General features: G+C 51.6%; 1 protein-coding gene across 4 annotated transcripts in view; it reads left to right on the forward strand.

Moving 5' to 3' along the window:
* Positions 1–4,287: 4,287 nt before the first annotated feature.
* Positions 4,288–13,048, forward strand: part of SGTA (small glutamine rich tetratricopeptide repeat co-chaperone alpha) — a 30,121-nt gene continuing 21,360 nt past the window's right edge. For 2 of the 4 annotated variants that reach the window (XM_012436271.2, XM_064382121.1), the window contains exon 1: positions 4,288–4,354. The gene's annotated coding sequence lies outside the window, so the exon portion shown is untranslated. Of the gene's footprint in view, positions 4,355–4,819; positions 4,992–13,048 lie in introns of those variants that run through there. The other 2 variants (XM_012436272.2, XM_012436273.3) reach the window with 2 other exon arrangements.

Consider the following 13,048-nt stretch of genomic DNA (forward strand, 5'->3'; position numbering starts at 1 on the left):
GCCGCCGCCACCGCTGCCCGAAGACTGAGGGGCCCGCCGCCCGCGCGCCCGATGCATGCCGGGACGGCGCGTGCACACTGAAAGCTGGACACACGCGGGTCGGGACGCTGGAACCCTCTGCATACGCGCCGCAACGCTGCCGACCCGTCATTGGCTCTCTGAGGTGAGTGGGCGGAGCCTGTCGCTCACGCCTCCCCAAGGAAGGTTTCCTTGGAAACCTCACGCCGCTGACGCCTCTGAGGCTCTGTCTGCGCTGCTCATTCTGCTGAGACTTCGCCTGGGTTTCGGACTACCGTGCTAATGTGTACTTGCCTCCCTTCTTATAGCTGTCTGTTGGGCTAGTGTTGTTACTGATCGCTTACTGTTTCCCCGGCCCAGTTTCCAGCATCTGAATCCGACATATCAAATTAACCAGAAATTTATCTTTTTTTTTTTGAGACGGAGTCTCGCTCTGTCGCCCAGGCTGCAGTGCAGTGGCGCGATCTCGGTTCACCGCAACCTCCGCCTCCCCAGGTTCAAGGATATCCTGTCTCAGCCTCCCGCGTAGCGCGCACCGCCACGCCGGGCTTATTTTTGTATTTTTTAAAATTTCTTTTGTTTATTTCTTTTTATTATTTTTGTATTTTTAATAGAGTCTGGGTTTCACCACGTTGGCCAGGATGATTTTGATCTCCTGATCTCGTGATCCGTCCACCTCGGCCTACCAAAGTGTGAGGATTACAGGTGTGAGCCACCGGGCCTGGCCAAGTGTTTTTTTTTTTTTTCCTAGTTAGAAACATAAGCAGGTAAACGGATTCATGTGAAATAACAGGTGTTTTGGAACACTGCAGTAGCCTGACCTACATCCAGTGTTGTGGGTTAAAACAAAAAACGTCTTGAACCCTCATCTTGAACTGTTACGGCACCTAGAAAAAAACGATGTACTGGAACGAAACTGGCAAAAACCCAAACAACCGACCTCGTTTCTGTTTTTTTTGTTGTTGTTGTCGTTTGTTTGTTTGTTTGTTTGTTTGTTTTTTGAGAGGCTAGACGGAGTCTCGCTCTGTCCCCTAGGCTGGAGTAAAGTAGCGTGATCTCGGCTCACTGCAACCTCCGCTGTTGAGAAATGCTAAGTGTATGATTGCTGAGAAATGCTGAATGTATGATAAAATATATTGTTTGCTGAGAAGAACCATGGCAAGGAAAACCTAGCTCCCTCTCTCCTCCCCGCCGGAAGAAAACTACTTGGGGCATTCTAAAGTGACAGGACAATATATAAATATAAAAATATCATGCACCGGTTAAAACAGTTCTTTAAGTGCGGGACATCTGACCCTGTCCCGTGGCTCACTCGTGGAGAATACTTTTTAGTTTGTGATCAGTGGTAAGTGGTCACCAGCTGCCTACTTGGTACATTTTTGTGTTATGAGAAAATACCAAACATCGGTTTATTAATAATAATCACCTGTTCAGAGAGAATAACTGTGTGGGTCAGAGTGTGCTTGAGGCCCTCAGCCCGGAATGCTGTGAGCCCCTGAGGCTCTGAGCTGGGAAAGCTATTGGCCCATGGATAGACCCACGTTGCTGTTCTATCTGGCTATCTGCTTCTTAATTCCTTCAGCGCCACCTGACTGGGGGTCTTTACGGCTGAGGTGGTCTTCGTATGCTGCCTCTCGGGTTCAAGCAATTCTCTTGCCTCAGCCTCCCTAGTAGCTGGGACTACAGATGCCTGCACCAGGCCCGGCTAATTTTAGTGTTTTTAGTGGAGACAGGGTTTCACCATGTTGGCCAGGCTAGTCTTGAACTCCTGACCTCAAGTGATCTGCCTGCCTCGGTCTCCCAGAGTGCTGGGATTACAGGCCACCACGTCTGGCCTCACCTCCTTTATTTCTGCAAAAGAAATTCAAATAATCCACTTCATTAATTGTGCGTGTATTTCAAGTAGGAAGAAAATGAATTGGGAGAATATTGGATACAACGAGTTCTAAATTTCTCTTCAAAGCATCAGTATGTTGGCCAGGCGAGGTGGCTCATGCCTGTAATCCCAGCACTTTGGGAAGCGAAGGCAGGCAGATCACCTGAGGTCAGGAGTTCGAAACCAGCCTGGCCAATATGGAGAAACCTGGTCTCTACTAAAAATACAAAAAAAAAAAAAAAAAAATCAGTATTTCATTATGTTCAGTTATTTGTCCTTCATTTTAAAGTTTAACTTCCTTGTAGTTTCGGAGTACATAACCTTATCCACCAGTTCTAATCAGTCGTTAACATTTGTTCCCCCTCCCCAGCCCCTGACTCTGTCCTGACTCATCCTGGTCACCTGCTCCAGTCACCTGCTCCAGTTGAGGAAGGAGATCCAGGCATCTGGGATTCCCTCCCCCTCTGTCATCCACTGGGCATCTCAATAGAAGAGAGAGCAGGCCAGCTGGCACCTCCTGAATCTCCTTCCTGAAAATAACACGCTTGGTCTCGGGGAAACTCTCTGGAAGACACTATTTTTACTTAAAACAAGATCAAACCAGAAACCTTTTCACATGTGAGTCCTAAAACTGTAAACCGGAACCCTTTCATATGTGATTCCTAAAGCTATAAACCTAAGATTCTTCCCCATGTAACATCTAAAGTATAAGCCTATATAAAGGCAGAACCTTCCTTTGTTAGATGAGCTGGGCTTTTGACAAATTACTGCCCGCTCTCCCAGCCGAATAAACTCTTCCCTCTTTTATTCGGTGTTTGAGAGATCCATTTCCCGTGGCTCCTGCTACACAGTCACCTTCTTTGACCTAGGTCACTCCTGGTTACCTGCTCTGACCTACCTGTAATGGTCCTTCCCACCAAACCACCCACGCTGCCACTCCAGCTTAGATCCCTGCTCTCTTTAAAATAGCCAATCGGGGCCGGGCCCGGTGGCTCACGCCTGTAATCCCAGCACTTTGGGAGGCCAAAGCAGGTGGATCACGAGGTCAAGAGATCGAGACCATCCTGGTCAACATGGTGAAACCCCGTCTCTACTAAAAATACAAAAAATTAGCTGGGTATGGTGGCGCGTGCCTGTAATCCCAGCTACTCGGGAGGCTGAGGCAGGAGAATTGCCTGAACCCAGGAGGCGGAAGTTGCGGTGAGCCGAGATCGTGCCATTGTACTCCAGCCTGGGTAACAAGAGCAAAACTCTGTCTCAAAAAAAAAAAAAAAATAGCCAATCGGGATTAGTCTAGCTTGTGCGGTCTAACTCTAGCCAATAGGGGAATGACACAGCAGTAGGGGTGACCCCCATCAAGCATAAGTACCCCTTTTTCTCACTTGCTGAAATATGTGGTCACCATTGCTCCATCAGTGAGCTGCACCCTTCTATAGAAATAAACTGCCTTGCTGAGAGGATTTATCTTCAAGTGCTATTTCTTTTGCAGCATCAAAATTTTACTTATAACAGAACATTTCTGGCAACTATAACTCAGATGGTGGTAAGTTTTCCATTGTCCTAGGAAATTTCTCATCACTTTGTCTCTATTTTTTTTTTTGGGGGGGGGTGTCTTGAGCACACCAAGCTTAATTTTATGTCAGCCTTCATTTTTGCTGTTCCCTGTGCCTGGGGTACTTTAAGTTTGGACTTTCCTATCCTTGAAATCCAAATCTAAAGGATGATCTTTCCTACCTATCCTAGCTCCCAGTCACAATCACAGCACCTTCTTCTTCTTTTTTTTTTTTTTGCAGTGTTTGCTGTGAAATTTCTTGTTTCTCTATTTATGTACTAATTTATTAGTTGATAGTCCGTCTACACCAATACAAGATAATGAGAGTAGACACTTTGCTGATTTTTATGGCTGGTTTGTAATAAATATTGATTGAATATTAGGCACCTGCTGTCTGCAAATGTCTCTATTCCCACAGATGTCTCATAGATTGCATGAAAGAATGCATTTGTGGGTGAGTAGATGGGTGGGTAAATAAATGAACAAAGAGTGAGCGGATAACAGTGACTCCCATTCATTGCGCGGCTGTGACGCTCTGAGGTCCAGGTGTCCAAACGCGGCTGCACCACGTGGCCGGCCCAGCACCACGTGGTCAGCTCGGCGACCGGCTGGGTCCGCCACTGTCCCACCATGCATCGCTTCATGCTTGCTTTAGAGGGCAAGTCAGACCTGATTTCCGGCCTCCATTAGGTCGTAGAGGTCAGTTGCCCTAACGACCAGCTGGTTCCCGCCTCTACCTTGCGTCACTTCCTGTCACTCCCACTTGGAGCATTAACGCACCTGCGCAGAAGGGCAGCAACGCTGGACGCCCTTGTTGTGCGCAGGCGTGGCGCCCGGGGGCCGGGGCCGGGCGGCACCGCGGTGCGCAAGCGCAGCCGTCGGTGGGTCGGGGATCGGTCGCCTGAGAGGTGAGTAAAGGGCTCCGTGCTGAGTCTGGGGGATCTGGGGTGTGCGGCTCGGGGCTCACGGGGCCCCAGAGCCAGGGATTGTGAGGTCACGGTTACCGCGACTCGCATGGACCTGTGAGTAGGTGGCGCGGAGGGGAAACTGAGGCCGGGAGGCATCGGGCAGGCCGTTCGAGCCCTGCTCTCCCTGCCCCGGACCCCAGGTCCTGGAAATGCTGGTCCGCGGGCTGGTGGCGAGGTCGGCGGGAGGTGAAGGCGCCCCGCAGCAGTGAGCGCTCGCTGGGTGTTCGCTGCCGTCTCGCCTGGAAACGTCGTTCCTGTGACTCGGGGACCCCCGTTTGTGGTGACTCAAGTCGGGGCTCTAGTCCCAGCGCCGCCAGTCCCTACCTGGGTGACCTTGCCCAGCCTCTTGGCTTTTCGGAGCCTCAGTTGTCCCCTCTGTAAAACGGACGTTGTCAAAAGTCCCTGCCTGGGAAATGAGAGCCGCAGCACCCAGCGCAAAGTGAGAACTCCGAAGAATTGGCAGCCGTTCGTCTTATTTCATGTTTACAGTCGTCTTCTGCGTATCTTGCTAGAGGTTGGGGAAATCTGGGATACGGGACCAGCCCACCAACACGTCTTACCCGCTGTGTGAACCTGGGTGAGTCGCCTCCCCTCTAAGCAAGGCGTTCCTTCTTTCGTAAACAGGAGTGGTGAAAGCAGATGTGTCGGAGGGTCATTATGAGGGTAAACCCACGTACAATTCTTTGATGAGGTGCCTGCAACTTGCTAAGAGAGAGCTGGCTTGAGAACGGCTGTTTTTGTTATTAGGTGCCAGAAAATTGCCGTGCAGTGTGCATCTCGCAGGTTGAATGATTATTCCATTTTGTTTTGTTTCTGTGTCTTTTTTTTTTGAGACGGAGTCTTATTCTGTCGCCCAGACTGAAATGCAGTGGCTTCATCTCGGCTCACTCCACCTCCTGGGTTCAAGCGATTCTCCTGCCTCAGCCTCCCCAGTAGCTGGGATTACAGGCTCGTGCCACCACGCCCGGCTAATTTTTTTATATTTTTAGTAGAGAAGGAGTTTCACCATCCTGGCCAGGCTGGTCTCCAACTCTTGACTTCATGATCCGTCTGCCTAAGCCTCCCAAAGTGCTGGGATTACAGGTGTGAGCCACCATGCCCGTCCTACAACAGCGTTTTTAAAAAACTGTTAAAAATGACAAAGGCAAATAGAGAACTATGACAACAGGAAGGGAAGAAACACCTGGGGATCCCTGGGCTCCCGCACACTCATTAGCTTTTCTGTTTTTTGGGTTTTTTTTTTTTGCTTTGTTTTGTTTTGTTTTGAGATGGAGTCTTGTTCTGTTGCAATGGCGTGATCTTGGCTCACTCCATCTCTGGGGTTCAAGCAGTTGTCCTGCATCATCCTCTAGAGCAGCTGGGATTACAGGCATGCACCACCATGCCTGGCTAATTTTTGTATTCTTAGTAGAGAAGGGGTTTCACCATGTTGGCCAGGCTGGTCTCGAACTCTTGACCTCATGATCCACCCGCCTCGGCCTCCCACAGTGCTGGGATTACAGGCGTGAGCCACCGCGCCCGGCCTTGTTTCTGTGTCTGATTATTCGTCTTTTCCCTCCCTTGCCCAGTGGTTCTCAACTGGGAACAGTTCTATGCCCCGGGGACACTTGGTAACATTTGGTTGTCATGATTTGGGGGACCTCCTGGTACGGAGTGGGTAGAGGCCAGCGATGCTGCTCACTATCCTGCAGTGCCTAGGATGGCCCCACCCCAGAGAATAATCCAGTCTTGAATGTCAGTAATGCTTTAAAAACCTTAACCATATGGGCGGATCACCTGAGGTCAGGAGTTTGAGACCAGCCTGGCTAATGTGACGAAATCCCTTCTGTACTGAAGAAACAAAAATTGGCCGGGCATGGTGGCATGTGCCTGTCATCCCAACTACTCAGGAGGCTGAGGCAGGAGAATCCCTTGAACCCAGGAGGCTGAGGTTGCAGTGAGCCAAGATCACGCCATTGCACTCCAGCCTGGGTGACAGAGTAAGACCCTGTCAAAAATCAAAACCCTATCCTAGATCAGTGATTCTTCATCAGCATGGGCAGCTGGGAGTGTGTGGCTCCGTGAAATCATGAACAAAGTTTTGTGTGTGCGCCCAATTTTGTGTGGAGAGGAATGGGTCCTTTGGAGTTTGGCCTCTCAGGTCAGACTGCCTGGGTTCAGAGCTCCTCCTTTTCATCCTCATAGCTGGGGGGTCTTGGGTGGCCCCATCTTTCCAAGCCTCAGTTTTTCTTCTGTAGAATGGGGATAATAATAGTAATCGCCTCAGGTGTGTGAGCATTAAACCAGGCAAGGTATCAGCAAACGGACCAGAAGGCCAAATCCACCTGTGGCCTGGTTTTGCGAATGAGGTTTTGTGGGAACGCAGCCACGCTCCTTTGTTTCCGTGCTAGTTGTGGTTGATTTCGAGCTAAGAAGGCACAGTGGAACAGTTGCCGTAGAGAACGTGACGCCTGCAGAGCTGAAGACGTTTTTCTTCTGGCCCTTTTCAGAAGAACCTTTGCTGACCCCTAAAATAAGGCATCGCATATACAGCACTTAGCTGGGTGCCTGGAAAGCTGTGAGGGCGCCAAGGATTTGAGCTGCAGTTTATAATTAAATCTTCCTCGAAGGGTGAATGATTCCAGATGGGGGTGAGCTCTGCCCCAGATTGGAGAATCCTTGAGAGCTGTAGTCACTCAATTCTACTGTTTTTTTTTTTTTTTCTGTCTGGGGATGGAATCTCACTCTGTTGCCTGACCGAGTGCAGTGGTGTGATCTTGGCTCACTGCAACCTCCCCCTCCTGGGTTCAAGGTATTCTGCCTCAGCCTCCCAAGTAGCTGGGACTATAGGCACACACCACCACGCCCGGCTAATTTTTTGTATTTTAGTAGAGACAGGGTTTCACCATGTTAACCAGGCTGGTCTCGAACTCGTGAGCTCAGGCAATCCACCCACCTCGACCTCCCAAAGTGCTGGGATTACAGGCGTGAGCCACCGAGGCAACCTGTTTTGTTTTGCCAGCATCCAACAGGGGCCCTGGTAGGAAGTCCTCAGTACAGGCTCAAGGAGTCAGAGGGATGGTCTGGAATAGGGTCTTGCTCCCGTCGCCCAGGCTGGAGTGCAGCGGCACAATCTCTGCTCACTGCAGCCTCGATCTCCTGGGCTCAGGCCGTCCCACCTCAGCTTCCCGAGTAGCTGGGACTACAGGTCCGCACTACCACACCCGGCTAGTTTTTATATTTTGTTGTTTTCGAGATAGGGTTTCACCATGTTACCCAGGTCTCAAACTCCTGGATTCAGGTGATCGTCCACCTTGGCCTCCAAAGTTCTGTGATGAGAGGCGTGCCCCACCACATCTGGCCAGTTTACTCTTTCACTGGGGTGGAAACAGGCCCAGAGAGAAATGGCCTCCCCAAGGAACTTGACCATGGCTGTGAATTTTTTAACAATCGAAGACTTTCCTGAGTCCATAGGCTTTAGACACCGCCAGGTGCAGGGGTTAAAAGGGAAAATGGGTCTCTGGAGAGGTAGAAAGCCTTGAAAGAGATGCTGGGCCCGAGGTAGGAGCTTGCAGGAATACTAGATTCTCTCCTGGCAAAGTTGGGGAGGGATAGGTGAGCGCCTAATTTGAGTGGCACGTACAGGGTTTGGTGTAGACCCCACAGACAACCCCCCACTGGTGAGGGGCCTCTAATGTACACTTCTGGGGGTCCAGGGAGCAGCTGAGGGCTTTTACGCATGCAGTGACCTCCTGGTGGCATCTTAGAAGAAAAGGGGATTCAATGTGGGGAGTATCCAGATGGGAGACTGAGCTAGAACCCAGGTATCCTAAGAGGGAGTGAGGAGTGGGGCACCCAGCCTGCCTGCCCTGCTGTTATGAGAAGTGCCGTGGATTCGGGGTGGAGGTGGGCCAGAGTGGGGGCTTCTTACTGGGGTGTAACGAAGTAGGAGGACCTCAGTTTAGGGGGATGTTCTGTTTTTTCCATTGAATGATTCATTCTGGGCAGGGAAACAAGGAAGAGAGGTGGTTGTGAGTGTTTTGTTTGTTTTGAGAGGCAGGGTCTCACTTTGTCACCCAGGTTGGAGTACACAGGCACAATCACAGCTCACTGCCACCTCCAACTCCTGGGGTCAAATGATCCTCTTACCTCAGCCTCCCAAGTAGCTGGGGCTACTGCTGTGTGCTGCCATGTCAGGCTAATTGTTTTTTCTCTTTTTTTGTAGAGTCTCTTTTGTAGGGTCTTACCATATACTATATTGCCCAGGCTGTTCTTGAACACCTGGCCTCAAGCGATTCTCCCACCTCAGCCTCCCAAAGTACTGGGATTACAGGCGTGAGACACTGCCCCTGACCTAGGTGGCTGTGTTTTGATTTTTTTTTTTTTTAAAGGCCGGAGAGAGCCTGCGGGTCTTGAACCACGCAGAGTGGTTGTTTTCCGCTGTAGAAAGCATTGTCGAAGTAACCGCTGAGCTAAAGCCGACCCGATTTTGTTTTTATTTTTATTTTACTTTATTTATGTTTTTTGAGACGGAGTCTCACACCGTCACCCAGGCTGGAGTGCAGTGGCGCAATCTCGGCTTACTGCAATTTCCGCCTTCTGGGTTCAAGCAATTCTCCTGCCTCAGCCTCCCGAGTAGCTGGGACTACAGGCGTGCACCACCACACCCAGCTATTTTTTTTATATTTTTAGTAGAGACAGGGTTTCATCATGTTGGCCAGGATGGTCTCGATCTTTTGACCTTGTGATCTGCCCGCCTCAGCCTCCCAAAGTACTGGGATTACAGGCGTGAGCCACCACGCCCAGCCAATTTTGTTTTTATTATAATGATAAAATGTAAAGTTGGGATGTGGAGTCATCGGCTCAGAGCCGAAGCTGGCGTCCCAGTTGCCACCCCCACGGGCCAGCAGGCTTCCACCCTCACTTCTGCGCCCTCTGCCTTGAGACCAGGCATCGCCGTGGCTCCAGAGCGCCCATAAAGCCCTCGCTGTTGGGAGACACAGCAGGCTTCTTTGAGAAGGCTGTCCCACGGCCAAACCCCGACAAGTTGTGATTGTTCCAAAGACACTGAGTGCCGAATGGCAGCTGAGAAAAACGCCATCCTCAGGCGTGGACCCCCCTCTGAAGAGTGGAAAACTTTCTTCCCTGAAGCCTTGGTGCTGAGGGCAGATCTGAGAACCGCTGGATGGCACCCACCTGGGGAGGGGCGAGAAGCTGCCGGTCCAGCACCAGCGGCCTGAGTCACGCGCTGGGCGGTCCTCCGCCGCGGACCTGCAGTTCTGAAACCCAGAGTACTCTGCAAACAGAAGGTTTTCGGAAAGCTCAAGCAAGGTCATCTGGCCGGAGAAAGCTGACCTGTACTGACTTCCAGCCTTTTCCTTCCCACTTAGAGGCTGACGGTGATTCACCGCTGGGGGCCGTGTGTGGTCGTCCCAGCTGGGGGTGCTTCTGGTGTGCAGTGAGGGGGCCGGGGATACTGCTCAGTGCCCGGCAGTGCCCGGGACAGAATCATCCCCCCGAGACGTCCACTGTGCCACGGGGTAGAGACCTGCATTCGTTACTTGGGAAAAAAAAATGGAGCCTGCTCCCTGCTCTCACTGGACACCAGAATAAACTTCCTAAGGGGCGGAAGAACAGAACTCAGGGGCCTCCGGCTGCCAGGATTCACCTCCTGCTCTCTCTCCACTTAGTGTGTGCGTGTGTTTTTGGTTTTGTTAGAGATGGGATCTCTGTGGCCCAGGTTGGCCTCAAACTCCTGGGCTCAAGAGTCCTCCATAGTTTGTGGATTTCTTTTTTTCTATTTTTTTTTGAGATGGAGTCTCGCTCTGTCACCAGGCTGGAGTGCAGTGGCACAATCTTGGCTCACTGCAACCTCTACCTCCTGGGTTCAGGTGACTCTCCTGTCTCAGCCTTCCGAGTAGCTGGGACTACAGGTGCCCGCCACCATGCCCAGCTAATTTTTGTGTTTTTTTGTTTGAAATGGAGTCTTGCTCTGTCACCAGGCTACAGTGCAGTGGCGAAATCCCGGCTCAGTGCAGTCTCCACCTCCCGGGTTCAAGCAATTCCCCTGCCTCAGCCTTCTGAGTAGCTGGGACTACACGTGCGCACCACCATGGCTGGCTAATTTTTTTGTATTTTTAGTAGAGATGGGGTTTCACCATGTTGACCAGGATGGTCTCCATCTCCTGACCTCATGATCGCCTGCCTCGGCCTCCCAAAGTGCTGGGATTACAGGCGTGAGCCACCATGCCCGGCCAGTTTTTGCATATTTAGTAGAGATGGGGTTTCACTGTGTTGGTCAGGCTGGTCTCGAACTCCTGACCTTGTGATCCACCCGCCTCGGCCTCCCAAAGTGCTGGGATTACAAGCGTGAGCCATTGCAGCCAGCCTGTTTGTGGATTTCAATGTGTGCAGCCTCCTGGGACCTCAGCAGAGCAGATGATCATGGTAGACAGAGTCTCTCGGGGATCAGTGGCATCCCTTCGCCCAGGGGGTCTCATCTTGGGCACTTCTGCTCAGCTCTGTCCCAGGGTAACAGGGAGGGGGCAGGGTGCAGACCAAGAGGCGAAGAAGTTGTCTGGGATGTGGGGGGTGTTCCAGGAGGGAGAACAGCCCGTGCAAAGGCCCTGGGGTGCAGAGGCGCCGCTGGCACCAGGAGAGAGCAGTGTGACTCAGTGAGTACCACTGTACTCCAGCCTGGGTGACAAAGCAAGACTCCATCTCAAAAAAAAAAAAGAAACAAAGACCTGGCTGAGTCCCCTCCAAACCTAGAAGGTGGGGGTCATAGCCCCCTCTTACAGAGGGAGTGACAGACCCAGACAGGTGGCACATGCAAGGTCACACCAGTGACAGCTGGACCGCGGCTTAGCATTCCAGGCATGTGGGCCTAGCGCGATCCACGCTGGGGGGGGGGGGTGTGCGCGTGCACACGTGCTTGTGTGGACAGGATGTGCGTCCTTCTCAGGGAACTAACACAGAATAAACAAAGAAACCTGATCTTTGGTGTACCGGTTCCCTTCTCTCTTAGACTGAGGCGTGAGAACTGGAAAGGGTGGCTGAGGACCCACTGAGGGTTCAGAAAGTGGAAAGAGTCACCACACCCGGCACGTTTTTGTGGTTTCTTTTTTTTCTTTTCTTTTTTTTTTTGAGACAGAGTTTCGCTCTTGTTGCCCAGGCTGGAGTGCAGTGGCGCATTCTCAGATCACCACGACCTCCGCCTCCTGGGTTCAAGCGATTGTCCTGTCTCAGCCTCCCAAGTAGCTGGGAGTACAGGCATGCACCACCACGTCTGGCTAATTTTTGTATTTTTGGTAGAGACGGGGTTTCACCATGTTGGCCAGGATGGTCTCGATCTCTTGACCTCGTGATCCGCCCGCCTCGGCCTCCCAAAGTGCTGGGATTACAGGCGTGAGCCACCGCGCCCAGCCAATTTTTATATTTTTAATAGAGACAGGGTTTTGCCATGTTGGCCAGGCTGGTCACAAACTCCTGACCTTAAGCAATCCTCCGCCTGCCTCAGCCTCCCAAAGTGCTGGGATTACAGACGTGAGCCACAGCGCCCTGACAAAACTTAACATCTTAGTGAGTTATAAATGCACAGTTCAGTGGCTTTAAGCACATTCGTGTAGTTCTGTAGCCGTCACCACCATTATTTCCAGAACTTTCTTATCTTCCCAAACTGAAACTCTAACCCGCGAAACATTCACTCCCTGTGCCCTTCCCGCCCCTGGCACCCCAATTCTACTTTTGGTCTCTCAATCCGACCTCTCTAGGGACCGCCTAGGAGGGGAGTCGCACAGGATTTGTCCCTGTGTGTCTGGCTTATTTCACTGAGTGTGACGTCCTCAAGGCCCGTCCTTGTGACCTGGTCAGAATTTCCTGTTCCTGGCTGCGTAGTATTCCATTGTGTGCACAGGCCCAATTGTGTAGATCCGGTCACCTGTCCATGGGCACGTGGGCTGTTTCCTTTTGGCTGTTATAATGCTGTTATGTGTCAAAATGTGCAGAAAAACCCCCAAAACTCTGTAAACCAAAAATCTTCTGAACCTTTTGGGTGGCATGTGTCCATTTTCCCTGGGTTTGGGGGTCAGGAGACCTGCCTGGTTTGCTCTCTGAACCCTGTTAGCTGGGGCGATGGCGTCAGCTTTTGTGGTCTCACTTCCTGGTGGTGGTTGACCTCCATGAGCCGTGTTGTGTCGCACGCGAGGTATTTGGATTCCGGGACTGGCTGCTCTCCAGGCTCTGGCCTGTCCTGATCCCGGGCCTGGAAGTTCCAGGCTCTTCACTGTGTCCTGAGACGGGGGCGGAACACTCATCACCATCCCTGGGGAGCTTGCAGGAAGACTGTAACTCCCCGTCCCGTGACACTACACACAGCTCTGGTAGATCCCTCCCCTTTAAAGAACTGAGGTACGATTCCCGTACCATGACATTCAGTGGCATTTGGTACATTCACAGAGTTGTGCAATCATCACTACTCTCTGGTTCTAGAGCTTCTCATCACCCCAAAAGGAAGCCAGGAAACTCCGTCCCCGCCAGCTGTCACTCGCCTTCGCCTCCCCAAGCCCCCGGCACCCCTGCGCCTCCTTCCTGTGTCTGGATGGGCCTGCTTTGGGCATTTCATAGAGATGGAGTCACGCCCTGTGTACACGTCGT

The sequence above is a fragment of the Aotus nancymaae genome, unplaced genomic scaffold, assembly GCF_030222135.1.
Source record: "Aotus nancymaae isolate 86718 unplaced genomic scaffold, 86718_ANA_hifiasm-v0.15.2.pri h1tg000028l, whole genome shotgun sequence".
Taxonomy (NCBI): domain Eukaryota; kingdom Metazoa; phylum Chordata; class Mammalia; order Primates; family Aotidae; genus Aotus; species Aotus nancymaae.